The sequence below is a fragment of the Mobula hypostoma genome, chromosome 6 (assembly GCF_963921235.1).
Source record: "Mobula hypostoma chromosome 6, sMobHyp1.1, whole genome shotgun sequence".
NCBI classification, from domain to species: Eukaryota; Metazoa; Chordata; class Chondrichthyes; order Myliobatiformes; family Myliobatidae; genus Mobula; species Mobula hypostoma.
This window is the reverse complement of record NC_086102.1, coordinates 82,071,997-82,099,800: the sequence shown is the minus strand read 5'-3', so window position 1 is coordinate 82,099,800 and position 27,804 is coordinate 82,071,997. Positions and strand designations below refer to the sequence as shown.

General features: G+C 42.0%; 1 protein-coding gene across 1 annotated transcript in view; it reads right to left on the bottom strand.

Moving 5' to 3' along the window:
* The window catches only part of LOC134348141 (E3 ubiquitin-protein ligase Midline-1), a 429,310-nt gene extending 401,835 nt beyond the window's left edge, over positions 1–27,475 (bottom strand). The window contains exon 1 of the mRNA XM_063051087.1: positions 27,208–27,475. The gene's annotated coding sequence lies outside the window, so the exon portion shown is untranslated. The remainder of the gene's footprint in view (positions 1–27,207) is intronic.
* Between the last annotated feature and the right edge of the window lie 329 nt (positions 27,476–27,804).

The following is a 27,804-nucleotide window of genomic DNA, read 5'->3' as shown; positions in this document are numbered from 1 at the left end:
CCTATTTTTTCCTGCCTTCTCCCTGTAACCTTTCACACCCTGACTAATCAAGAACCATGTGGCAGCAAATTTCACAGATTTACCATCCTCTGGCTAAAAAGTTTCTCCTCATCTCCATTCTAAGTTAATATCCCTCTAGACCGAGACTGTGCCCTCTGGCCTTAGACTCCCCATTGTAGGAAACATCATTTTGACATCCACTTATTTTAGACCTTTCAAAGTTCGATAGGTTTCAATGAGATTCCCCCCCCCCCCCCATTCTGCTAAATTCTGGTGAGTAAAGGCCCAGAGCCATCAAATTCACCACATATGTTAATCCTTTCATCCCTAGAATCATCCTCATGAGCCTCCTCTGAACTCTCTCCAATGTCAGCATATCCTTTCTTCAATAAGGGACCCAAAACTGCTCACAATACTCTAAGTGAGGCATCACCAGTGCCTTATAAAGCCTCAGCATTACATCCTTGCGCTTATATTCTAGTCCTCTTGAAATGAATGCTAACACTGCGTTTGCCTTCTTCACCACTGACTCAACCTGCAAGTTAACTTTAAGGAATCTTGAACAAGGACTCCCAATAACCTTTGCACCTCAGATTTTTGAATGTTTGACCCCTTTAGGAAATAGTCTACACTTTTGTTCCTTCTACCAAAGTGCATAACCATACATTTCCTGAAACTGTATTCCACCTGCCACTTCTTTATCCACTCTCCTAATCTGCCTCAGTCCTTCTGCAGCCTACCTGCTTCCTAAACACTACCAGCCCCTCCACCTATCTTCGTATCATCCACAAACTTGGCCACAAAGCCATCAATTCCGTCATCCAAATCATTGGCATATATCTTAAAAAGAAGCGATCCCACAGATCCCCTGTGGAACACCAGTAGTCACCAGCAGCCAACCAGAAAAGGCTCCTTTTAATTCCAATCCTTGCATCCTTCCAATCAGCCAATGCTCTATCCATACCAGTATCTTTCCTGTAATACCATGGGCTCTTATCTTGTTAAGCTGCCTTATGTGTGGCACCGTGTCAAAGGCCTTCTGAAAATCCAAGTACACAACATCCATCAATTTTCCTTTGTCTATTCTGCTTGTATTTCCTCAAAGAATTCCAACAGATTTGTCAAGCAGGATTTTCCCAAGCAAACCATACTGATTTTGGTCTGTTTTATCCTGTGCTTCCAAGCACCCAGAGACCTCCTCCTTAAGAACCAACTTCAACATCTCCTCAACCTCTGTGGTCAAGCTAACTGCCTATAATTTCATTTCTTCTGTTTCCCTTCCTTCGTGAAGAGTGGAGTGACATTTGCAATTTTCCAGTCCTCCGGAACCAAGCAAGAATATAGAGATTCTGGAAAGATCATTACTAATGCCACCACAATCTCTTCAGCTACCTTTTTCAGACTCTGGAGTGTAGTCCATCTGGTCCAGGTGACTTATCTACCATCAGATCTTTCAGATTCCAAAGCACTTTCTCCCTAGTAATAGTAATTGCACACACGTCTGCCCCTGACACTCTTAAACATCCTGCATACTACTAGTGTCTTCCACATTGATGATGGAAGCAAAATACTTATTTAATTCATCTGCCATTTCCTTGTCCCCCATTACTACCTCTCCAGCATCATTTTCCAGCGGCTTGATTGCTACTGTCACCTGTCTTTTACTTTGTATATATCCGAGAAAACCTTTGGTACCCTCTTCGATATTATTGATTAGCTTACCTTCATGTTTCATCTTGTCCTTCCTTATGGCTTTTTCAGTTGCCATCTGTTGGTTTTTAAAAGCTTCCCAACCCTCTGACGTCCTACTAATTTTTACTGTATTATATGCCCCCTATTTTGCTTATTGTTTTTGACTTCCCGTCAGTTACAGTTCCGGGATTACTGCCTGTGCCACGCGACAGTGAGAGTAGGAATGTGATGAGGTGGAGGATTAATGCGTGGCTGAGGGATTGGAGCAGGAGGCAGGGATTCAAGTTTTCGGATCATTGGGACCTCTTTTGGCGCAGGCGTGACCTGTACAAAAAGGACGGGTTACACTTGAATCCTAAGGGGACCAATATCCTGGCAGGGAGATTAGCGAGGGCTACTGAGGTGACTTTAAACTAGAATGGTTGGGGGGTGGGAATCAAATTAAAGAGGCTAGGCGAGAGGAGGTTAGTTCACAACAGGGGGATGGGAACCAGTGCAGAGAATCAGAGGGGTGTAAAGTGAGGGTAGAAGCAAAAAGTAGTAAGGAGAAAAGTAAAAGTGGCAGGCCGACAAATCCAGGGCAAGCATCAAAAAGGGCCACTTTTCAACATAATTGTATAAGGGCTAAGAGAGTTGTAAAAGAGCGCCTGAAGGCTTTGTGTGTCAATGCAAGGAGCATTCGTAACAAGGTGGATGAATTGAAAGTGCAGATTGTTATTAATGATTATGATATAGTTGGGATCACAGAGACATGGCTCCAGGGTGACCAAGGATGGGAGCTCAACATTCAGGGATATTCAATATTCAGGAGGGATAGACATGAAAGAAAAGGAGGTGGGGTGGCGTTGCTGGTTAAAGATGAGATTAACGCAATAGAAAGGAAGGACATAAGCCGGGAAGATGTGGAATCGATATAGGTAGAGCTGCATAACACTAAGGGGCAGAAGACGCTGGTGGGAGTTGTGTACAGGCCACCTAACAGTAGTAGTGAGGTCGGAGATGGTATTAAACAGGAAATTAGAAATGTGTGCAATAAAGGAACAGCAGTTATAATGGGTGACTTCAACCTACATGTAGATTGGGTGAACCAAATTGGTAAAGGTGCTGAGGAAGAGGATTTCTTGGAATGTATGCGAGATGGTTTTTTGAACCAACATGTCGAGGAACCAACTAGAGAGCAGGCTATTCTAGACTGGGTTTTGAGCAATGAGGAAGGGTTAGTTAGCAATCTTGTCGTGAGAGGCCCCTTGGGTAAGAGTGACCATAATATGGTGGAATTCTTCAGTAAGATGGAGAGTGACATAGCTAATTCAGAAACAAAGGTTCTGAACTCAAAGAGGGGTAACTTTGAAGGTATGAGACGTGAATTAGCTAAGATAGACTGGCAAATGACACTTAAAGGATTGATGGTGGATATGCAATGGCAAGCATTTAAAGATTGCATAGATGAACTACAACAATTGTTCATCCCAGTTTGGCAAAAGAATAAATCAAGGAAGGTAGTGCACCCGTGACTGACAAGAGAAATTAGGGATAGTATCAATTCCAAAGAAGAAGCATACAAATTAGCCAGAAAAAGTGGCTCACCTGAGGACTGGGAGAAATTCAGAGTTCAGCAGAGGAGGACAAAGGGCTTAATTAGGAAGGGGAAAAAAGATTATGAGAGAAAACTGGCAGGGAACATAAAAACTGACTGTAAAAGCTTTTATAGATATGTAAAAAGGAAAAGACTGGTAAAGACAAATGTAGGTCCCCTGCAGACAGAAACAGGTGAATTGATTATGGGGAGCAAGGACATGGCAGACCAATTGAATAATTACTTTGGTTCTGTCTTCACTAAGGAGGACATAAATAATCTTCCAGAAATAGTAGGGGACAGAGGGTCCAGTGAGATGGAGGAACTGAGCGAAATACATGTTAGTAGGGAAGTGGTGTTAGGTAAATTGAAGGGATTAAAGGCAGATAAATCCCCAGGGCCAGATGGTCTGCATCCCAAAGTGCTTAAGGAAGTAGCCCAAGAAATAGTGGATGCATTAGTGACAATTTTTCAAAACTCGTTAGATTCTGGACCAGTTCCTGAGGATTGGAGGGTGGCTAATGCAACCCCACTTTTTAAAAAAGGAGGGAGAGAGAAACCGGGGAATTATAGACCGGTTAGCCTAACATCGGTGGTGGGGAAACTGCTGGAGTCAGTTATCAAGGATGCGATAACAGCACATTTGGAAAGCGGTGAAATGATCGGACAAAGTCAGCATGGATTTGTAAAAGGAAAATCATGTCTGACGAATCTCATAGAATTTTTTGAGGATGTAACTAGTAGAGTGGATAGGGGAGAACCAGTGGATGTGGTATATTTGGATTTTCAAAAGGCTTTTGACAAGGTCCCACACAGAAGATTAGTGTGCAAACTTAAAGCACACGGTATTGGGGGTAAGGTATTGATGTGGATAGAGAATTGGTTAGCAGACAGGAAGCAAAGAGTGGAAATAAACGGGACCTTTTCAGAATGGCAGGCAGTGACTAGTGGGGTACTGCAAGGCTCAGTGCTGGGACCCCAGTTGTTTACAATATATATTAATGACTTGGATGAGGGAATTAAATGCAGCATCTCCAAGTTTGCGGATGACATGAAGCTGGGTGGCAGTGTTAGCTGTGAGGAGGATGCTAAGAGGATGCAGAGTGACTTGGATAGGTTGGGTGAGTGGGCAAATTCATGGCAGATGCAATTTAATGTGGATAAATGTGAAGTTATCCACTTTGGTGGCAAAAATAGGAAAACAGATTATTATCTGAATGGTGGCCGATTAGGAAAAGGGAAGTGCAACGAGACCTGGGTGTCATTATACACCAGTCATTGAAAGTGGGCATGCAGGTACAGCAGGCGGTGAAAAAGGCGAATGGTATGCTGGCATTTATAGTGAGAGGATTCGAGTACAGGAGCAGGGAGGTACTACTGCAGTTGTACAAGGCCTTGGTGAGACCACACCTGGAGTATTGTGTGCAGTTTTGGTCCCCTAATCTGAGGAAAGACATCCTTGCCATAGAGGGAGCACAAAGAAGATTCACCAGATTGATTCCTGGGATGGCAGGACTTTCATATGAAGAAAGACTGGATGAACTAGGCTTGTACTCGTTGGAATTTAGAAGATTGAGGGAGGATCTGATTGAAACGTATAAAATCCTAAAGGGATTGGACAGGCTAGATGCAGGAAGATTGTTCCCGATGTTGGGGAAGTCCAGAACGAGGGGTCACAGTTTGAGGATAGAGGGGAAGCCTTTTAGGACTGAGATTAGGAAAAACTTCTTCACACAGAGAGTGGTGAACGTGTGGAATTCTCTGCCACAGGAAACAGTTGAGGCCAGTTCATTGGCTATATTTAAGAGGGAGTTAGATATGGCCCTTGTGGCTACAGGGGTCAGGGGGTATGGAGGGAAGGCTGGGGCGGGATTCTGAGTTGGATGATCAGCCATGATCATAATAAATGGTGGTGCAGGCTCGAAGGGCCGAATGGCCTACTCCTGCACCTATTTTCTATGTTTCTATTTTTCTATGTCATCCTGCTTTATGAATACTTCTTCTTCTTTGGGATGTATCTATCCTGTGCCTCCCAAATTTCTCCCAGAAACTCCAGCCGTTGCCGTTCAGCTGCCACCCCCGCTCATGTCCCCTTCCAATCAACTTTGGCCAGCTCCTCTCTTGTGCCTCAGTAGTTCCCTTTACTCCTTACTGATACATCTGACTTTAGTTTCATCCTCTCAAATTATCAAGTGAAGTCTATTATTTTCTCAGAATCTAAAGGTTCCGGCTCGGCTTTTACTCCAGAGACCTTCGTACATTTCTGGCTGATAACCCAGTGCAGTACCAATCAAATTTTCTATCATTCAAATGAGATGTTAAATCAAATAGATGTAAAAGATCCCCAAGCAATATTTCACAGAAGGGCGGATTAGTGTCCTAATCAATTTTTTTTATGCTTTGTTCAACATAATTAAATAACAATCATATTGTTCCTAAAAGAGAGCTGGATGCAAATAAAATAGACTTTCTCTCCGTTCCTTCACCCTAATCACAACCAGATCCTTTGAAGGGATGTTTCCTATGGTGGGGGGTATCCAGAACTAGAGCGCACAGCCTTAAAGTTGAGGGGTGACCTTTTAGAACAGAGGTAAGGAGGAATTTTTTTAGCCAGAGAGTAGTAAATTTGTGGAATGCTCTGCCACAGACTGCAGTGGAGGCCAAGTCCGTGGGTATATTTAAGGCAGAAGCAGATTGTTTCCTGTTCAGTCAGGGCATCAAAGGATATGGTGAGAAGACAGGTGTATGGGGTTGAGTGGGATCTGGGATCATCCATGATGAAATGGCGAAGCAGACTTGATCGGTTGAATAACATAATTCTGTTCCTGTATCTTATGGTCTTAGGGTCTAAGGGTTTGTCATTCATCATTAGCTTGTACTTACTCCTTAATGTGGCTTGGTTTAATTTTTACAGCATGTACAATATGAGAATCAAATCAGTGATATCAAGATTAGACAAGAATGTGTGTGTGTGAGAGAGAGAAAGAGAGAGATAGAGTAAATTTGCATGTATGTGTGTGCGAGTTAGAAATAATGTTTCAATGAGTTGGTGTGTGTATGTTTGTGAGAAATGTGTATACGTTGAATATCTATATGGAGAGAATTGGAATCAGATTTAATATCACCGGCATATGTCGTGAAATTTATTCTCTTTGTGGCAACAGTACAATGCAATACATAACAATAGAGAAAAAACTGTGAATTACAGTATATATAGATAATGGTTAAGTTAAATATGTAGTGCAAAGATAAAAATTTTAAAAAGTTAGTGAGATAGTGTTTATGGGTTCAAGGTCCATTCAGACATCTGATGGTGGAGGGGAAGAAGTTGGAGTGAAATTAAGATGGCGCTAAATGGCGACTTCTTTGATGCATCTTCAGAAACAGCTCTATTTCTATCTCTGATATCTCTTTTTTTCTCTTTTCAAGGTTCCTTTGAAGACCCTGACCTGGAGTTACACTCTGACGTCGGTTCTTTGCGGGATTGGGACCCGCTCTCAGCGCCTCACGATCGGCCGCTTTTTGAAATCCCAAGGATGCGGCCTGGAAAGCGAGCACACCGTCAGAGTTCTGGATTTTTGTGGCTCTGGAGCTGTGCTGATTCTGGGCCGGTCGCGTGAAAACATGGAACATCAGGAGCAACGGGTTAGCTGCTGGGGGCTGTGTGTCCAGAGAGCTGCATCTGTATGGTGCCAACTCTCTGGGCTCAGAGTTTGGAAAAAGCGACGCAACAGACATTCAACATCGTAAATCAGCATGTTGCTTGTTATGTTTCCCCTCTCACTGTGATACGGGGACACCTCTTTTTCCCTTATTAGGGAGAGAGAGCGAGCCTGTGGTATGTCGAATGAGTAGTCTTTGGGGTACTGCAAGTCTATGGTTTTTTTGATGCTTTGCTGCACGCTTGAGTGCTTTGTGGAGGGTGCTGATGCTTTTTTGCTGGTGGGAGTGGGGTGGTCATTGCCTTGCTGTTGGCTTGTGCGTGGGAGGGGGGAGCTGGGGGGGACTTTGGGGTTCTAATCTTTTAATTGTCATTTATTCTTTGGGGCATTCATCTGTTTTCATGGATGTTTGCTAAGAAAAAGAATTTCAGGATGTATATTGTACACATTCCTCTGACATTAAATGTATCTGTTGAAACCTATTGAAGCCTATTGATTCTGAATCATTGAGTGTGTTTCTTCGGGCTTCTGTATCTCCTTCCTGATTATAGCAATGAGAATAGGGCATGTCCTGGGTGATGGCTGCCTTTTTGAGGCACGCTCCTTAATGATGTCCTGGATACTACGGAGGCCCATGATGGAGCTGACTAAGTTTACATCCCTCTGCAGCTTATTTCGATCCTGTGCAGTAGCCTTCCCATACCAGATGGTGATGCTGCCAGTTCGAATGCTCTCTATGGTACATCTATAGAAATTTGCAAATGTCTTTGGTGACGTACCAAATCTCCTCAAACCCCGAAGGAAATATAGCCACTATATGCCCTTTTTGAAGCTGCATTGATATGTTGGGCCCAGATTATATTCTCAGAGATGTTGACAGCTAGAGACTTGAAATCTATGCGAGGGAGTTTTCATACATGTATGTGAGTGAGAGAATGTATTGCAGTGTGACGTGTGTATGAGAGACAAAGGGACAGAGCGCATGTACACGAATGTGCGTCCAGATCAGAGAAGGAGACAGTGAGCGTATCAGAGTGTGAGTGAAAGGAAGAGAATGTGAAGGCATGTGTATTGTGAGTGTACGTCTGAGATTGAGAGGGATACAATGTGTAGGTGTAAGTGCGCAAGGGTGTGTGAGCTAGTGTGACAGAGTTATGTACATGAGAGATAGTGTGTATTTGTGTGTTTGAGTGTATACGTGTGTGAGTGTGCATGTAAGAAAAAAAGTGACAGAATATAAGCGAGAGTATGTGTTTGAGAGATAGAGAGAGAGGGAGAGATAAGTGTGTCAGTCAGTGTGTGATTGAGTGAGTGAGTGTGTGTGCATGTCCAGCATTGCTCATTCTTGTCTAAATTCCTATTTGTAATCTTGGACATGTTGTCTAAGTCTTCACTACAATTGACAGAAACCACCAGCATTTCAAAGACCCAGCAAGTGAAGTGCATGAGTTAGCTCAACTATTGGAAGCAGGGTTTTATTTTAATTAATATTTTTCCCTCCCTTGAGGATAAAGGGACAAAAACTATCTGAATATCTTAAGCTGCCACAGATTCAATTTCTGTTTTTACTCTGAAAGGGATCTAACAGCTGTTTTCAGTCAGGAAGGTTTTAAGGAATATCTGTGTAGGGGGTCACACCCAGCAAGCTGCAGTCAGATTAATTATGCCATAGCCCTGTGTGTCTTGACATGAAAATTCATAGGATGCTTGGGAAACCGAAGTGCCTTATTTGACATTCCTAAAATATGACTGAGCTGTTATCGACATTTGTTCCTTTTACATTCTGATTCCTATCAGCTGGACCTTCCACTTTAAGCACATTATATTCTCTAAAAGAGAAGCAGCTTCATGAAAACAAAATATATTTCTCTGTCCATTGTACATAACGTAGTGATTAATTTATGGAAGTTTCCATGGCTCTGATGATTTGATTATGAATATAACCATCTATACAAAAATAAATTCATAAATTTTTGCAGCTAATTTCCATTTTTCATGAAACATGAAATAAGGTAGATCTCTATGCACCTGATGAGAAATGATTAACACCACCAACTTACATGTCATTTCTCTTTAGGTCTGCCTTAGTCATGAAAGATGTATTGACTAAAAGTAGGGTCCAAAATTTCATCAAAGTAATGTGAGAAAGTAGGTGCATATCTGAGGAAATTCATAGCCTTTGTACGTTACGGAAAGTAGAAAAATATTTTCCTCTGAATTCTTTTACATTGTGTAAGCAATTAAATCAGTCAACCTTCAGAAAAATTTGGCACTTCAATAAAATCAGCAGCAGAGGCTCAACTAAAAATGTAACATTGCCCATAATTTCTTGTTGCTAGAATAACAGAATCTACTGGTTCAAATAGAAAAAAAGATATAAAAGAATGGGATTAACAAATGGAAGAAGAGGATTTACAAGCACATCCAGCCTGCCCGACTGCATTTGTCAACTGGCAAACTGACACTGGTACAGCCAGTTGAAATGGAATCCTAACAAGTTTATCAGCAGTTCAAAGACTTCCCTACATCAATGAAAATCCAGGGGAAAAGAATCTGCAGTACCAGAAATTTGAAGTAAACATAGAGAATACTAAAAACATTTAGCAGGAGGCAGCATCTGTCTGAAGCATTGGTTCCCAACCTGGGTCCATGAACCCCTTGGTTAATGGTTGGGGTCCTTGGCATAAAAATAGGTTGAGAACCCCTGGTCTAAAGAGAAACAGAGCTCCGATGAAGGGTCTTTTATCTGAAATGTTAGCTCTGTTTTTCTTGTCATCAACGCTGCCTTACCCGCTGAGTGTTTCTAGCATTTTCCCTTTCTATTCTGTGTGTCAGTAATGCAGTTGGATGGGATTAGAAACCTGTTCTTTCAATGGCAATTTGAGGAAAAGGTAATGGCAGACTAGTTCAACTATATGCAGCAGTCAACACACTCTTGCCTCTAAGTCAGAAGATAGCGGGTTCAAGTCCCATTCTGACATAATCCAGGCTGACAGCACAGTCAGCAATGCTGAGAAAATGCTGCAGATTCAGGGGTGCCATCTTTTGTATGAAACTTCTAACCAGATGGGTGTGAAAGTAGGGATTTCTTTCAGCACCTTGTCAGATATTTATCCCTCAACCAGTATCCGTAGAAAAACATCACTTGCTGCCTGTCTGAGGCCATGTTGTGTGGAAATCACTGACTACGTCTTTTATCTTATAGCAATGTTTGCTTGTTAAATTCTGTTTACCCCTCAGCAGAGCCACAGAGAAATAACTTACACCTTTAGGTCCAGTTTCTTAATCTACTTGCCAAGTTATTCTGTAGAAATGCTATCTCATTTATTTCCTTCTGTGGTCTTTCTGAGGCACCCAAAGCCTTCACAATAAAAGGCTGTGTAGTTAGCTAACCTGCTAACCCTACTCCATTATAGACTGGCCTCCAGGATTTAAAACTGTTTGGCTAGATTTTACTTATGACTTTGACATTGAGGCACTCATTCTCCTGTTCTTCTGAGCTGCTGTCCTTGGCAGTTGTAGAAAAAAGTGCAAAAGAAAACTGACTCCTTCATAGCTCCATTATAACAATGGGAAGGAGGTGAGAGAGGAGGAGGGATCCGTCAGGTCAGGTGATTTTTCTTTTTAATATGCTTCAGATATGCAAGATCACGATGCCTTCCCTGTTCATAATCTACCTCAGGACTTTAAGTGCTGTAGCAATTTGCGGGTAAGCTCCCAACCCTAAGTTCTTTCTGATTTCGTGTTTCTCCAGATTATTTATGAAGCACAAGCCTGTGGACTATTTGAAAGACAGTGCACTGTCAGGCAGAACTAACTCCCAGTGCTACGTTTCCCAGTTGTGTTAGCATTCATGATCAGATGTTGTCATATCATTTATCAAATTTATAGTGAAGGATTTGCAAAGCCTCGTGGGAAGGAACAGTTCCCTGCCATCCTGTCCTGCGCTGGTCCATTTATTGACTTCAATCCCAAATCTTGACAGTTGAGTCTTAAGCCCCTGTGAGGTGGAAAAAATGTCCGACAGGTCACTGGCTGCCGTTATTCAAAAAGATGGCAATCATCACCTCCTCAGGATGATGAGGGAGAAGAGACGAGTACCAGCCTTGCCACCAATACCCACAATCCAGCAGGAAAGAGTTTTTATATAAATTAATTATCTTGATATTAAAGATGTTTTCAGTGAAGAAACATTCATATTTAATACAGAATGCCATTCCTGTGAACTGCAGTCTTGTCACTCCTCATTTAGTGTTGATGTTGGGCTAAGAGGTGGCAAAGCATTCAATCTTGGTTCAGAGTACAATATGTTAACCTCAAAAATAGATTCAAAAATTTCTATTATTTCAAAAATGAACATAAAATGACAGTACCTAAATGAAGCAAGATCAGAAATAGAAGAAGGAGTAGGTCACCCTGCTCCTTCTGTCTGCTCTGCCAGCCATTGATTTCACCCACATTTTCCTGTGCTAATCCTATTTCTTTTGATCCCCTAAACACCTAAAAACTATCAGTCTACTGTTTTTTTCTTCTTCTGTAGATGCTGCCTGAGTTGATGAAGGGTCTCAGCCCAAAATGTTGCAAGTTGATTCCTCTCCAAAGATGCTGCCTGACTTGCTGAGCTCCTCCTGCATTTTGTGTGCTTTGCTCAAGATTTCCAACACCTGCAGGATCTCAAACATTTGTGTCGGACAACGTAAACTAACTTATACAGATCCTTCTACCAAACGGAATAGACTGTGAAATCACTTTTCTGAAGACAGCTCAGTATCAGCAGGCACCTGGAAAGGCAGGTGTTTATTATTCATCCCTCAGTGCCCTTGAGAAGGAAGTCAAGGGGCTTTCTTAAATTGCTGAGAATGATTTGATAGAGGTGGTGGCTTGCTCAGCCACTTTAGAGGTGGCTGCAAGTTAATCAATTTTCCTCTCTAATGTGGTTAGAACCTATGGATAAAAATGTGAAGAATGTGAAGGTCTTGTGGCTTCCCTCATTCTACATTCTCTTTCATTCTCTACATTCTCTTTCAGTCTCACTCTGGCATGTACACTTGCAATCTCATACTCTTTCTCATAATCACTCACACATTCATTTAGTCTCCCAAATTCTCACTTCTACTCTACCTACCTTTCCAACCACAACACTCCTTTCATATTCACTACTCGATCTACACTTTCACACATTTTCACATACGCAGGCTTGTCTCTCTGCAGCCTTTGGATTTAGCGGATACTTGTAAGACCTATCCAAATATCAGAGTTGCTTGCATAATTTTGGGTGGGACAAGGAATGCTGATGTTCAGGTAACGTAGAGGTGTGCACACATGTTGGTATTCAGCCTAAAAAATATATTGCAATTCCGGCAGCTCATTGAAATTCTGTACTTGGAGTACTGTTTGCAGGTCTGATTGCCTTACTAGAGAAAGGAGATACTTACCATAGATTCACTAGACTGCTTCTGGGGGTGCGGGGGTGGTGGGCTTGTCATATGAGGAGAGACGGAGTCAACTAGGCCTGTATTCTCTAGAGTTCAGAGCAATCAAAAATAATCTTATTGAAAGGTGTGAAATGTCAGGAGGATAGTTCCCCGGCTGGAGAATCCAGAACCAGGGATAACAGTTTTGGAGAAAGGGATACTTAAGGAGAACTTTTTTAATTCGGAGGGTGGTGTATCTGTAGACTTATCCACCTTTCAGGGGTGTGGAGGTTTGGTTACTGAGTTCATTGAAAACTCAGATTGATAGGTGTAAGAAAGTTATAGATTAAGGGTGTGGTGCAGGAAAATGAAACTGAGGTAAAATATCAGCAGTGTCCTTATTGAATGGTGGTGGAGTCCCTTCAAGGGAGCAGCTGTCCTATTCCTGTTCCTAACTCCTTAAGTAAGAGGTCTGCTCTGTGATGGTAGGTATTTGGCGAACAGAGAACGCTGCTTGCTAGAAATATGTGCATCATCTCAAGGCTGTCCAGGAGAGTGGTTAGATGATTGAAATATATCAGATCCTGAGTAGTTGTGACAGGAGGGAAATCTACTTGTCTCCATGTGGGAAAATCTGGACCCAGTAATTACCGTGTACAAAAATAAGAGGTAGTCTATTTAAACAACAGAAAAGAAGGTGATTTTGTTTTAATTTCAGGTGGTTATGAGTCCTCAAAAGATGGAGGAAGCAGATTCGCTGATGTATTTAAAGCAGATATAGATGCTGGTTATGCAAAAGACTTAACCGTTCCTGTGGATAATAAATAAAAGTTGCGATAAAACTGCAGATACTCGAATTAAGGAAGAATTCTGTCAAGCAACACCTGTGGAAAGAGAATCTGCTCAATGTTTTAGGTCACCAACCCTACTTCGTAACTAGCTTGAGAGTCAAGGGTTTAGAGTTTCTAACGTAGTGCTGAGGAGTAAAACAAGGGCTACTTGGACAGGTAGGTTAAAGCAGATTGGGTGATAAGAAGCGTGAGTACTAATCATTAACATAAACTTAATAGATTCTGCAGATGCTGGAAATCTAGAGCATCACACACAAAATACTGGAGGAACTCAGCAAGTCAGGCAGCAGCTATGGTCATGAATAAACAGTTGACGTTTTGGGCTGAACCCCTTCATCAGGACTGGAAAGAAAGGAGGCAGAAGCCAGAGTATGAGGGTGGGTGGGAGGGACAGGTGTACAAGCTGGTAAGTGATAGCTGAAACCAGGTGACGGGAAGGGTGGGTGGCTGTGGGAAGGAGAATGAAGTAAGAAGCTGGGAGAGGATAGGTAGAAGAGGTAAGAGGCTGAATAAGAAGGTTTCTGAGAGGAGAGGAGAGGAGAGGAGAGTGGGCCATGAAAGAAATGAAAGGAGGAGTGGAACCAGAGGGATGTGATAAGCAGATGAGAAGAAGAGAAGGGGTAAGATGGAATGGAAAGAAAGAGAAGGAGGGAGAAGAGATTACCACAAGTTAGGGAAATTGATGACCTATTGGTTTGAGGCAATCTACACCGAATATGGGGTGTTACTCCTCCAACCTGAGTTTTGCATCATTATAGCAGTAGAGGAGGCCATGGACAGACATATCAAAATGGGAATGGTAGACACCGAGAGATCCTAACTTTTGCAGTGGACAGACCAAAGGTCCCTCAATCTGCGTAGGGTCTCACCGATGCAGGGGAGGCCACACCGGGAGCATTGGATGGTGATAGAAAGAAAACACTGTTACTTGAAATAAGAGGGCATCTCAGATGTTCTAGAATGCAAAGCCTCATACTGATATCACAGGAAGAGGAGGCAGAGGAACTAAGAGAATGGTACAGCATCTTTACATGTGACAGGCTGGGAAAAGGTTTAGTCAAGATATTTTCTAGAGACCGAGACAGAGAGGTCAAGAAAGGACAGAAAAGTGTCAGAGATAGACCAAGTAAATCTGAGGCCGGGGAGAACATCAGACACAAAGTTGATGAATTGATGAGTTCAGCATGATTGCAGGAAACAGCACCAATGCATTTGTCAATATTGCGAAGGAAAGGTTTGGGGGTGTTGTCAGAGTAGGCTTGGAACATTAGTAATACATTAAACAGAACTAGAGTAAGAAATGGATATTAGCATGATAATAGGAGATGGTCATCTATGATTTAATTAAATGGTAGTCACAGCTTTAGAGGCCAAGTTGTCTACTCCAATTAATTTTTGGGACGTACATGAGTAGAAGGAGACCATTCAGCCCGTTGTGTCAATGCAAGTTCTCCCATTACCCACTTATTTCCCTATAAACTCTTCTCTCACACCTGCTTATTCTCCTACAGGTCACCCACACCAGAGGTAGTTTACCCAGCCCACTTATTCTGCAGACCAGGCTGCAGGTGGAAACCAGAGCACTTGGTGAGACCCCTACAATCACAAGAGAACATGCAAACATTTAAGAGATGGCAATGGAGATTGGGATCAGAGTCAGGTTACAGGGATTGTGAGACAGCTAATCCGCCCAGTGTACGACTGTTCAATCCATTATTGCTTCTTCTGAAAGTTTAATCAATACATTTTAGTGGAGATGTTGTACATTACTGTAATCTAGGAAAACACAATAGTTGCATGTGGGCAGGTTCTTCTTGCCAATAACAATGAAACAATGACTAGTTAAGGCTTCTTACTGATGTTGCATAAGGAATAATCTTATTGGACAGGACACCAGAGAGCTCAAAAGCAAAACTTGTAACTGTACCTGCTGAATATCTAAAATGAAAGTACAAACTGCTGGAGATACACCCAACTGCAGGTTACACATCCTCTGCAGAGAAATAGAAACAGAGCTGATGTTTCAAATAGATGGTCATCCATCTAACACTTTGTTTCTCTCTCCATTGATACTGCCTGACCTGTTGAGTATTTCTAGCTTAATATCTCTGTCTGATGGAAGAATTCCCTTGGGGCCTTTTGACATTGTTCCTGTGCATTTTGAATGCAATTGAGAATCATCCATGTGAATTCTTCCTACTGTATCAACTTCCTTTTTTAAAACAAGGTAGAGACATGAAATCATTGACACTCAAGAGCCCATTTTGTCCAATAAGCTCATGATAGCTCTTCATCAGACTGGCCCAATTGCTCCTCATTCCCAGTAGCACTGCTATTCTGCTGATGAATGTACATTCTCTGGAAAATAAAATTGAAAACCTCAGAGCAAGATTGCAGTACCAGAGGGACATCAGAGACTGCTGTATACTTTACTTCATTGAAACATGGCTCACCACCGCTATTTCAGAAGTAGTGCTGCAGCCCCAGTTAACACCATTCTTTGCAAAGACAGGTCAGTTGAGTCTTTTACAAGTAGAGGTGGGGGAGATTGCTTCATGATTAACTCATCGTGGTGCACAGATGTGATGATTCTGTTCCAGTTCTGCTCATTTGATCTGGAACATCTGGTGTAAATTGTCATCCATTAAATCTGCCAAGGGAGTTTTCTGCAATCATCCTGGTGGTGGTGTAGATTCTAGCTCAGGCCAACGTCAGGCAGGTACTGATGGAGCTGAACACAGTCATGAAACACTACACCCTGATGCCTTCCCTATCACTGCCTGAGATTTCAAGCAGGTCAGTTTGAAGAAATCTCAGAACAACTACCACCAACATTGCACCTGTAGAACCAGAGGAGCCAACACACTTGATCACTGTTACACCATCATCAAGAACGCTTACTTTGCCATCTCACATTCACACTTTGGAAAGTCCAATCATGTGCTATACTTCTACTCTAAAGACTGCAGTGCCAGTAGTGAGGACCAAGAAGGAATGGTCAAGGGAGGGAGGTGAAGGGGTACTTATAGGTCCATGTTGAGTCAGTAGAATGGACAATATTGAGCAATTCATCACCGAATCTGAATGAATATACCACACTTGCCACCAACTTCACCAAGACCTGTGTGGATGACAACGTGTGCCTTTGAGAACAAACCAAATATTCCAAACCAAAAGCTATGCGTGAATCAGGAGATTTGCAGTCTGCAGAAGGCTAGATCTGTGACATTCAGGACTGGTGATTCAGAATTATACAAGAGGTCCAGGTATAACCTATAGAAAGCTACTTTTAGAGTGAAAAAATAATTCCACTTGTAGTTGGAGATGGAACTGGATGCACATCAGCTCTAGCAGGGTTTTTAGGACTTTACTTCCTACAAAGCAAATCCTAACATCATGAATGGCTGTGATGCTTCACTCCTAGATGAGCTCAACAGCTTTTATCCACGCTTTGAAAGGGAGAATAAAACTACACCTATGCAGATCCCCACAGTACTGAAAGCTCTGTGCCAAACAGCCAGTGGGAGTGTTCAAGGACATCTTCGATCTCTCATTGGAACAATTGGAGGTTCCCATTTGCTTCAAAAGATCAACAATCATTCAGGTGCCCAAGAAGAGCAGGGTGTGTTGCCTCAAAAACTATCACCTATTTGCACTCACAACTACTGTGATAAAAATACTTTGGGAGGTTTGTCATGACCAGAATCAACTCCTGTTTAAGCGAGGACCTGGACGCATTGCAATTTGCCTGTCGCCACAATAGGTCAACAGGGATATAATCTCATTACCTCTCCACTCTGCCTTGGACACCAGCAATACATATGTCAGGATGCTGTTTATTGATTACAGCTGAGCATTCAACACTATCATTCCCTCAGTTTTAATCAACAACCTCCTAAACCTGGGCTTCTGTACCTCCCTCTACAACTGGTTCTTTGACTTCCACACCAGGAGACCACAATCAGAGCAGATAGGAGATGACATCTCCGCCTCACTGACCATCAACGCTGGTGCACCATGAGGATGCATACTTAGTCCATTTCTCTACTCTCTCAACACCTACGACTGTGTGGCTAAGCACAGCTCAATCACCATCTATAAATTTGCCAATGACACAACTATTATTGTCAGAATTTCAGATGGTGATGAAGAAGTGTAGAGGAGCAAGATACATCAGCTGGTTGAGTGGTATCACAACAACAACTTTGCACTCAATGTCAGTAAGACTGAGGAATTAATTGTGAACTTCAGGAAGGGCAAGTGGAGGGAACACATACCAGTCCTCATTGAGGGCTCAGCAGTGAAGAGGGTGAGGAATTTCAAGGTCTTAAATGTTAACATCTCTGAAGATCTATCCTGCATCCAACTTATTGCAAAGAAGGCATGTCAATGGTTATATTTCATTCAGAACTTAAAGAGGTTTGGCATGTCAACAAAGACGTTCTCAAATTTCTACAGACGTACCGTGGAGACCATTCAAAAATGAGGCATCAATCATTAAGGACCCCATCACCCAGGACATGCCCTCTTTGCATTGCTACCATGAAGGAGGAGGTACAGAAACATAGTGTTTTAGGAACAGCTTCTTCCTCACTGCTATCAGGTTTCTGAATGGACAATAAATCCATTGACACTACATCGGTAACTTTTTTCCCTTTTTTGCTCTCTTTTTGCACTACTCATTTAATTTATTTTTTGTTATATATATATATATCTTACTGTAATTTATAGTTTTTTTATTATGTATTACATTGTTCTGCTGCCACAAAACAACAAGTTTCACAACATATACCAATGATATTAAACCTGAATCTGATTCTGATTCTGAATTAACATTTCCCTTGAAGTAGTAACCTAGTTCCCTTTTGGGTGCCATAAATGAATCTGTGTTCAATACAATTTCAAGAAGTGTTTCCTGGATCATAATCAGTGCATAAATGATGTTTTCTTCATGTTTCCACTCAATATGTTGCTTTGAACTCATATATTTTGGTTATCCACAAAAGAAACCATTTTTTCTCTATTGGATCTGTTAGTATATAATATGTAGCTAGCAAATGTCCTTTCAACCTTCTCTCCCCAATAGTAACCAGAAGGCCTCAATTATATGCCTACCCTGTGGCTTTGAAATCCTTACAAAGAAGCAGTGACTAGAATTGAGTGCATTACTCTGACTGTGCCCAAATAACCATGTTAGAAAGCTTTGAATGACTTACCACCATTAATAATTTATCTTGCAGCTTGTGCTGTCACCTTCATAAACTGATGAATGTACACACCCTGGTCCCTCTGTTCCTCCACCCATGTTACAACTCTGCCACTTAATCTAGATCTTCCTGATTTATTCTTCTAGCAGAAGTGTTCCAGTTGGGACCTCACGATATTCAGTTTCATCGGGGATCTCCGGTTATCCTCCCTACTGTCTACACAGTTCCAAACTTCATACCATGTACAACTCTGTCCATATACAAGTTATCATTGTCTTTCAGAGTAAAAGATGGCTATGTATCAGAAAAAGCACAATGACCTGTGACATTTTCTTAGCAAGTTGATATATTTTCCGATGTGAATTTACATGATATCCTTGAAAAGGTAAAACGTGGATTCATTACTTACTCATGAACTATGACTATATACAACATTCTACACTCTGTACAAATTTGACACAACCTGGATACAGTATATTGATATCAGTGAACACATTTTTTAACCATTGTCTTAAATGGCTTCTCAACCCATGGTTTCCCCAATATAAATGGAATGGTGCCTCAGAATTACTGCAAGCATATTGCAGAGGGAGTTAGGTTACTGCCTGATTGCAACACACTTTGTAACAGACCAGTGAGTGAAATCTCAAGATCTTTCCCATTCCACATTCCACTGCTTTGGTAGCAGAATTTCCACGCTGAAACATGCAAGAGATGTCATTAGATATAATGCATCAGTAGTGCAAATTGGCTTTTAAAACGCTGGGAATGTAAGCTCCCCTTACAAAGCCTACTGGCTGGCCTCAGGCAGCAGATGCAGAAAACTCACATTCAAGTCAAAAACTACTGATATTTGTGGTGTCACATCAATTACTCGCATTCTTCAGTAAATCGAAGAAGGGAGGGAGAGTGGAGTTCCTGAGTTGAGAGGAGGTAGAGAGGAAAGGTATCTCTTTTGATGCATTTGTATCTGAACTGGGGAAAGGAATTTCTTTTAGTTTGTTTCTTGGAATCCAGGAAAGCTCATGTTCATTACCCAACCCACATTATAATTCAGAAGGACAAAGAGATGATCCTGCAGTCGTTTTAATAAAAATTCTCCAGCAGCGCTACTAAGTAGGAGGTTCCCAATTTTGTCCCCAGCAACAATGAAGGCAAGACAATATACTGTATTTCTGAATCAGGATGGTACTTGACAGAGGTATTCCTGCAGGTGATGGTGTTCCCATGGGCTTGCTGCCTTTATCCTTCTGGGTGGTTCGCAATAGAATTAAACATTGTGCAGCCATAAGCAAACGTTCCCACTTCTGACCTTAGTTTCCACATTTCCTTTTGACAGAGGATGCCATGCAGCCCATCACACTGATATCACCCCTCAGAGTATATCACTCAGTGCTGTTCCCTCACTTATTATTCCTATATCCTATTCTTTCTCACAGGCCCATTCCTCCTCCTCAACAACTCCACCCCTCCCCTCAACCCAACCACCACAACCAGATTCTCCTGTCGCTCACCTACAACAGCACAACTTATAGTAAATCGCCAATTATCCTACCAGCTATCTTTTGGATGTGTAAGAATACCTCAGCATCTAGAGGAAAGCCATATAGTTACAGGGAGAATAAATAAACACAAAAAGGCAGCATCAAAGCTTGGGACCAAACTGAGGACCTCTGTTTGTGAGAAAGCAGTATTAGTTGTCATATCATTGTGTCACCCTAGTTGATGGAAGGAAGTTCTTTGATAAGGCAGCAGGAGACAGCTGGGCCTAGGATAATGCCCAGAGAAGTTCCTGGATTGAGGAACTGGGACTGTGATGACTGACCTCACAAACATCTTCCTTTGTGTAAGGAATGAGTACAATTTCTGGGGTTCTTTCCCCCTAAACACTTATAGTCTTTGGTTTTGCTAGAGCTTCTTCATGCCTTGGCTCAGTCAAGTGTCGCTTTGATGTCAAAAGGCAGTCAATCTCACTTCTTTGCTATAATTCAACCTCTTTGTCCATGTTTGGAATAATTAAGTCTGAGAAGTGGAAATCTATGGCTCAGGCAAAACCCAATTGGTTTTCAGTGCATGTAGAGTGCATACTGTTTGATGGCACTTCCACTGCAGTTTTAAAGACTGAAAATAGGCTGATTGTACCAATATTCAGTTGCCTTGGATTTATGCGCTTTTAGTGAACAGAAAATACCTGATCAGTTTTCCACATTGCCAGAAAAACGTCGGTGATATAATCGTAGAACAAAAAGTTAGCCAGTGATACAGCCCCTTAGTTGCCGGATTGATGGTCTCATAACTTTCTGATGTATCCAGCAATCCAGACAAATACAGGACTGAAGGTGTTATATTTGAATGCATGCAGTATAAAGAATAAGGCAGATGATCTTGTAGCACAGTTAGAGATTGGCAAGAATGATGTTGTGAGTATCACGGTGTCACGGTTGAAAGATGATTATAGTTGGGAGCTTAATATCTAAGGATAAACAATCTATCATAAGGACAGGCAGAGGAGGAGTGGCTGCTAATAAATTCAATCAAATCTTTAGAAAGAGGTGACATAGGATTGGAAGATGTAGAATCTTTGGGGTTAGAGTTAAGAAACTGCAAGGGAAAGAAGACGCTGATGAAAGTTAGTTACAGGCCTCCAAACAGTATCTAGGATGTGATCTACCAATTGCATGTCAAAGCATGTCAAAAAAGGCAATGTTATGTTAGTCTTGGGGGATTTCAATATGCAGATAGAGTAGATTGGGAAAATCAAATTCATGCTGGATCTCAAAAGAGAGAACTTCTGGAATGTCTTTGAGGTTTTTTTTTGGAGCAGCTTGTGTTTGAGCTCACTCGGAGATGGATTGGGTGTTATGTAATGAAACAGGTGTGATTAGGGAGCTTAAGGTAATGGCACCCTTAAGAAACAGTGATCATGATATGACAGAATTCACCCTGTAATTTGAGAGAGAGTCAAAATGAGATGTATCAGTATTCAGTAGAGTAAAGGAAGATAAAGAGGCATGAGAGACACTAGCAGGGATGAAGGCAGAGCAGCAACTGCTGGGGTTTCTGGGAGAAATTTGGAAGGTGCAGGATAGATACATCCCAAAGAAGAGGAAGTATTCTAAAGGTAAATGATGCAACCATGGTTGACAAGGGACGTCAAAGCCAACATAAAAGCAAAAGAGAGGGCATATAATAGAGCAAAAATTAGTGGGAAGTTAAAAGATTGTGAACTTTTAAAAACCCAAAGAAGTCAACTATAAAAGCCATGGGGAGGGGGTGGAAGACAAAATAAGAAGTTAAGCCAGCCACAGCCAATAATATCAAAGAGGATACAAAATGGTTTTTCAGATACATACAGAGTAAAGGAGAGGCGAGAGTAGATATCAGACCACTGGAAAATGATGCTGCAGAGGTAGTTATGAGAGACAAGAAAATGCAGACTAACTGAATAAGTATTTTGCATCAGCCTTCATTGTGGAAGATACTAGAAGCATGCCGGAAGTTCAAGAATGTCAAGGGTCAGAAGTGAGCACAGTTGCTATTACTATGGAGATGGTGCTTGGGAAGCTGAAAGATCTGAAGGTAGATTAGTCACGTGGACCTGATGGACTACACCCTAGTGCTCTAAAAGAGGTAGCCAAAGCAAATTTGGAGGCATTAGTAATGATCTGTCAAGAATATATAAAGTCTGACATGTTTCCGGAGGATTGGAAAATTCCATATGTCACCCCACTCTTTGAGAAGAGGGGAGGCAGAAGAAAGAAAATTATAGGCCAATTAGCCTGATCTCACAGGTTGGGAACATATTGGAGTCAACTGTTAAGTATGTGGTTTCAGGGTAGTTATAGGCACATGACAAAATAGGCTGTAGTCAGCATGATTCCCTTAAGGGAAAATCTTGCCTGATGAATCTGTTGGAATTCTTTGAAGAAATAACAAGCAGGATAGACAAATGAGAATCGGAGCATGTGTGTACTCAGGTATTCAGAATGCCTTTGACAAGGTGCTGCACTTGAGGCTGCTAAAGAAGATAAGAGGCCATATATTACAGGAAAGGTACTAGTATTGTCTGATTGGTAGAAGGCAAAGAGTGGGAATAAAGGGGACCTTTTCGGATTGGCTGCCATTGACTAGGGGTCTGTGTTGGGACTATTTATTTTTAAGCTGTACGTCCATGATTTGCATGATGAAATTGAGTGCTTTGTGGCCAAGTTTGAAGATGATACAAAGATGGGTGGGAGGCCAGGGAAGCAGAGAGGCTGCAAAAGGAATTAAACTGTTTAGGAGAATGGGCAGAGGTGTCAGATGGAATACAGTGTCAGGAAATGTATAGTCGTGCACTTTGGTAGAAGGAACAAAAGCATTGACTATTTTCTAATGGGCAGTAAATTCAAAACTCCATGACGTTAAGGAGGCCATATCACTGGGTGCATTTAAGGGGGAGGTTGATAGGTTCTTGATTCGTCAGGATGTGAAAGGAGAAGGCAGAAAAATGGAGTTGAGAGGGAAATGGATCAGCCATGATGAAATGGCACAGCAGATTCTGTGGGCCAAATGGCCTAATTCTGCTCCCATGTCTTATGGTCTTATGTCATATATGTATCTTTTTATAGCTTCAGTAGATTGAAACCACATTTATGATGCTGTTCTTGAATCTCTCATTCAATGGAGAATTATTGGTAGTGAGAAAATAAGGGATTTGCCAGATCACGTGGTTATGTTTCTGCTACAGCTCATGATCCACAGATCTCATGGAGACTTGAGCAGCAAAACCGTTCTGTTCTGTATGTATCCCTGGAGCATAATAAACAGTCAAAAATTTGGGCCAAGACTTTTGAAGAATAACATGATCTTGCTTATTCCTCTACAATAATGCTGCTTGACCTGCTGAGATCCCTCAGCACTTTGTGTGTGTTGTACTGTCCAGCACCTGCAGAATCTCTTGTGTTATTGATTAACTGCATCTATCCCTCTTACACCATGACAGTCCCACTCAATATTGTGGCAGGATTCCTTTCTGGAAACATGAGACTTTGATTGCACAAGGTCTGTGCATTGATCACATCTATCAGTGATGCCATAGATAGACTGGTAAAGGTGAAACAAGTAGGCTTATACCTCATATTGGTTCACTTATTATCTGCTACAGATCAAGTCTGGCAGGTGCAATCAATACTATAGTCCATCGAGGAGAGGAGAGGTGGCACCTCTGTAGCTGTGGGAACATTTGGTAACATGAATTGGTCCATGGGATCTTGGTGCTATGTTAGGAGAGTGGACATTTTCAGAGTACGGGGGTGGGGGGGGATGTGTTATCTGAGTCCATGAAAGATGTGACTGAGTTGTGTGCGAGTTATTGACCTACAGAGGGTTATTGTGTTATGTGCAGAGCAAAGCTACTGAGCTGCATTTACGGGAAATATCTACTGGATGGGGTACTAGTTGTACATAGGGGAATGGCCAATGGTGGAGTACCGAGCTGTACTGGAAGGATATGGGGTTAGTGTGTAGTTGTACTTGGGTCTGGAGGAAGGCACTGATTTACAGGTAATGAGGTTATCTGAGCTAGTGAGCGGGATGTGAAGAGGAAGAAGAATGAGTATCTGATTTAAGAAAGAACTGGGGGGAGTGGGGGGGGGAGATGTGATAATCCATGGGGACCAATTTAGGGGACTGTGGTCCTGAGCCAGGAAAATATGGTATCTGTTGGAGGGCAGGGCAAGGATGTTTGAATTGGTGGGGAGAGGCATATATGTGGATGCTATAATTAAGTATGATGAAGTAATCAAGTTATAATCAGTATTTGGGGGTTACCTTATTGGGGAAGTGGATAGATATAGGTGTCAGTGGGGAAGGATTGAGGTTTTTCAAGTAGCCACGATGAGGCAACTGGGGAAGAACACAAAATCCTTTTACATAGAAACATAGAAAATAGGTGCAGGAGTAGGCCATTCGGCCCTTCGAACCTGCACCGCCATTTATTATGATCATGGCTGACCATCCAACTCAGAACCCCGCCCCAGCCTTCCCTCCATACCCCCTGACCCCCGTAGCCACAAGGGCCATATCTAACTCCCTCTTAAATATAGCCAATGAACTGGCCTCAACTGTTTCCTGTGGCAGAGAATTCCACAGATTCACCACTCTCTGTGTGAAGAAGTTTTTCCTAATCTCGGTCCTAAAAGGCTTCCCCTCTATCCTCAAACTGTGACCCCTCGTTCTGGACTTCCCCAACATCGGGAACAATCTTCCTGCATCTAGCCTGTCCAATCCCTTTAGGATCTTATACGTTTCAATCAGATCCCCCCTCAATCTTCTAAATTCCAACGAGTACAAGCCCAATTCATCCAGTCTTTCTTCATATGAAAGTCCTGCCATCCCAGGAATCAATCTGGTGAACCTTCTTTGTACTCCCTCTATGGCAAAGATGTCTTTCCTCAGATTAGGGGACCAAAACTGCACACAATACTCCAGGTGTGGTCTCACCAAGGCCTTGTACAACTGCAGTAGCACCTCCCTGCTCCTGTACTCGAATCCTCTCGCTATAAATGCCAGCATACCATTCGCCTTTTTCACCACCTGCTGTACCTGCATGCCCACTTTCAATGACTGGTGTATAATGACACCCAGGTCTCATTGCACCTCCCCTTTTCCTAGTCGACCACCATTCAGATAATCTGTTTTCCTATTTTTGCCACCAAAGTGGATAACTTCACATTTATCCACATTAAATTGCATCTGCCATGAATTTGCCCACTCACTCAACCTATCCAAGTCACCCTGCATCCTCTTGGCATCCTCCTCACTGCTAACACTGCCACCCAGCTTCATGTCATCTGTAAACTTGGAGATGCTGCATTTAATTCCCTCATCCAAGTCATTAATATATATTGTAAACAACTGGGGTCCCAGCACTGAGCCTTGCGGTACCCCACTAGTCACCGCCTGCCATTCTGAAAAGGTCCCGTTTATTCCCACTCTTTGCTTCCTGTCTGCTAACCAATTCTCCACCCACACCAATACCTTACCCCCAATACCGTGTGCTTTAAGTTTGCACACTAATCTCCTGTGTGGGACCTTGTCAAAAGCCTTTTGAAAATCCAAATATACCACATCCACTGGTTCTCCCCTATCTACTCTACTAGTTACATCCTCAAAAAATTCTATGAGATTCGTCAGACATGATTTTCCTTTCACAAATCCATGCTGACTTTGTCCGATCATTTCACCGCTTTCCAAATGTGCTGTTATCACATCCTTGATAACTGACTCCAGCAGTTTCCCCACCACCGACGTTAGGCTAACCGGTCTATAATTCCCCGGTTTCTCTCTCCCTCCTTTTTTAAAAAGTGGGGTTACATTAGCCACCCTCCAATCCTCAGGAACTAGTCCAGAATCTAACGAGTTTTGAAAAATTATCACTAATGCATCCACTATTTCTTGGGCTACTTCTTTAAGCACTCTGAGATGCAGACCATCTGGTCCTGGGGATTTATCTGCCTTCAATCCCTTCAATTTACCTAACACCACTTCCCTACTAACATGTATTTCGCTCAGTTCCTCCATCTCACTGGACCCTCTGTCCCTTACTATTTCTGGAAGATTATTTATGTCCTCCTTAGTGAAGACAGAACCAAAGTAATTATTCAATTGGTCTGCCATGTCCTTGCTCCCCATAATCAATTCACCAATTATCAATTTTGCATTGTTAGAATCAGAATCAGACAGAATCAGGTTTATTATCAGTGATATATGTCATGAAATGTGTTCATGTATGACAGCAGTACAGTGCAAAACAAAAAAATTACCATGTTTCAAAAATAAAAATAACTTAATTAACATATATATATAAATGATAAATACATATATAATTAAAACATGCATAAATAAACAGACAGATAGAGAGTTAAATAAATAGTGTGAAAGAGGAATAGTGAGTTAACAATAGAAAGTCCTTGGTGAAATAATAAAGCAAGGGTTATTCATATTCTAAGCAGTCTCTATGCTGGGGCAAGAGTGGCAACTAAATATTTGGCAACTTTATTACCAAGATATTGCCAATGACAGAAAGGCAGCTCTATGCAGAACCCAAAATGTGGTTGTAAAATAAAATGTCCTATATCTTAATGAAACAAAATTAGTTATAAATTTATTAAACCTCAAGCTGAGAAGGAATTCATTCAAAAGAACTTCCTTCCTTCATGTTGATGACTCCTTTCAGACTTACACAATTGCTACAGCATTTGGTCTGAAACTAATAAATGACCTTCAGGGCAAACAGAACCATTCACAATTTTACACTCATGATATCCTTTCCTTACTATTTCCACTATTGAGTCTCACTGGGGTATATATTGCGTCATGCTCACCAGTCAGCGGGAATTTCATTTGCTGACATTTTTGAAAGACCTAGGGTTGTCAGGCTTCAGACAAAAGTCTTCCCTCAAGATTACCCCTTTATTGCAAGTACTCTGTTCCTTTACTCCCCCACATCCACCAGTTCACTCCAGCCCCTTCCCAGCACAAACCCTATACTCTGCAAAGCTGTGCCTCTGGGATTTGTCAAAGATTAAACAGTGCTACACACCAAGTCTGGAATGACAAGCTTAGGCATTGCTGATCAAGATAAGGCACAGGCTTCTCCCTTGCCAGAATACTGTTTCACTTCATGTGAAGCAGGCTAAGTAAAAGAGTTTCACAAAAGCTGGTGGTATATAATATAAACTGGTGCCTTGACTGACAAAACATTTAACAACTTTTTGAGCTTCCTTTCAACTTCAAACTGCTTCCCCATCAAATCTTACTCACCTGACTCTCCATTTTGTCAGAAGCTGCAACCCGCTAAAGCTTCTGAATATAGGGCCGGTATTTCCAAAATAGATCTAATGTGTCCCCTCGTTCCTCACGTTCTCCTTATAATTCAGTCTTGCCAGATCCTCAGTGTGTCCTTCCAGGAACTCTGGCTGAGGAAATTCAGTTCTTGTCCAGGTTCAGATGGCTTCTACTTCCTTCAGGGTGTTTTGTGTGCTTGTGTGTGCACGTGCATGTGTGTGTGTGTGTGTGTGTGTGTGTGTGTGTGTGTGTGTGTGCATGTGTGTGTGTGTGAGAGAGAGTGTGTGTGTCTTAGTAAGGCAAACAAGGCTGGACTCAGACTGACAGGTTTCCTTATATAGGTAACATGACTCACATTCCCGTGGAGGGTGGCTGCTTTGAATCTACTACTTTAACTCTAGAAATGCCAGGATGTCAGAGAGGAGAAGAGCTATGAAATGTCTGTCCTTTCATGTAAGTGTGGCAATCCTGAAAGTGTGAATTATCTGGATTCCACAGACTGAGGAGCAACTTAGAGCTCAGAAATCCAAGGTTCCGTGATTGAGTCATAATTTTACCTGGAAGTGAGCATTT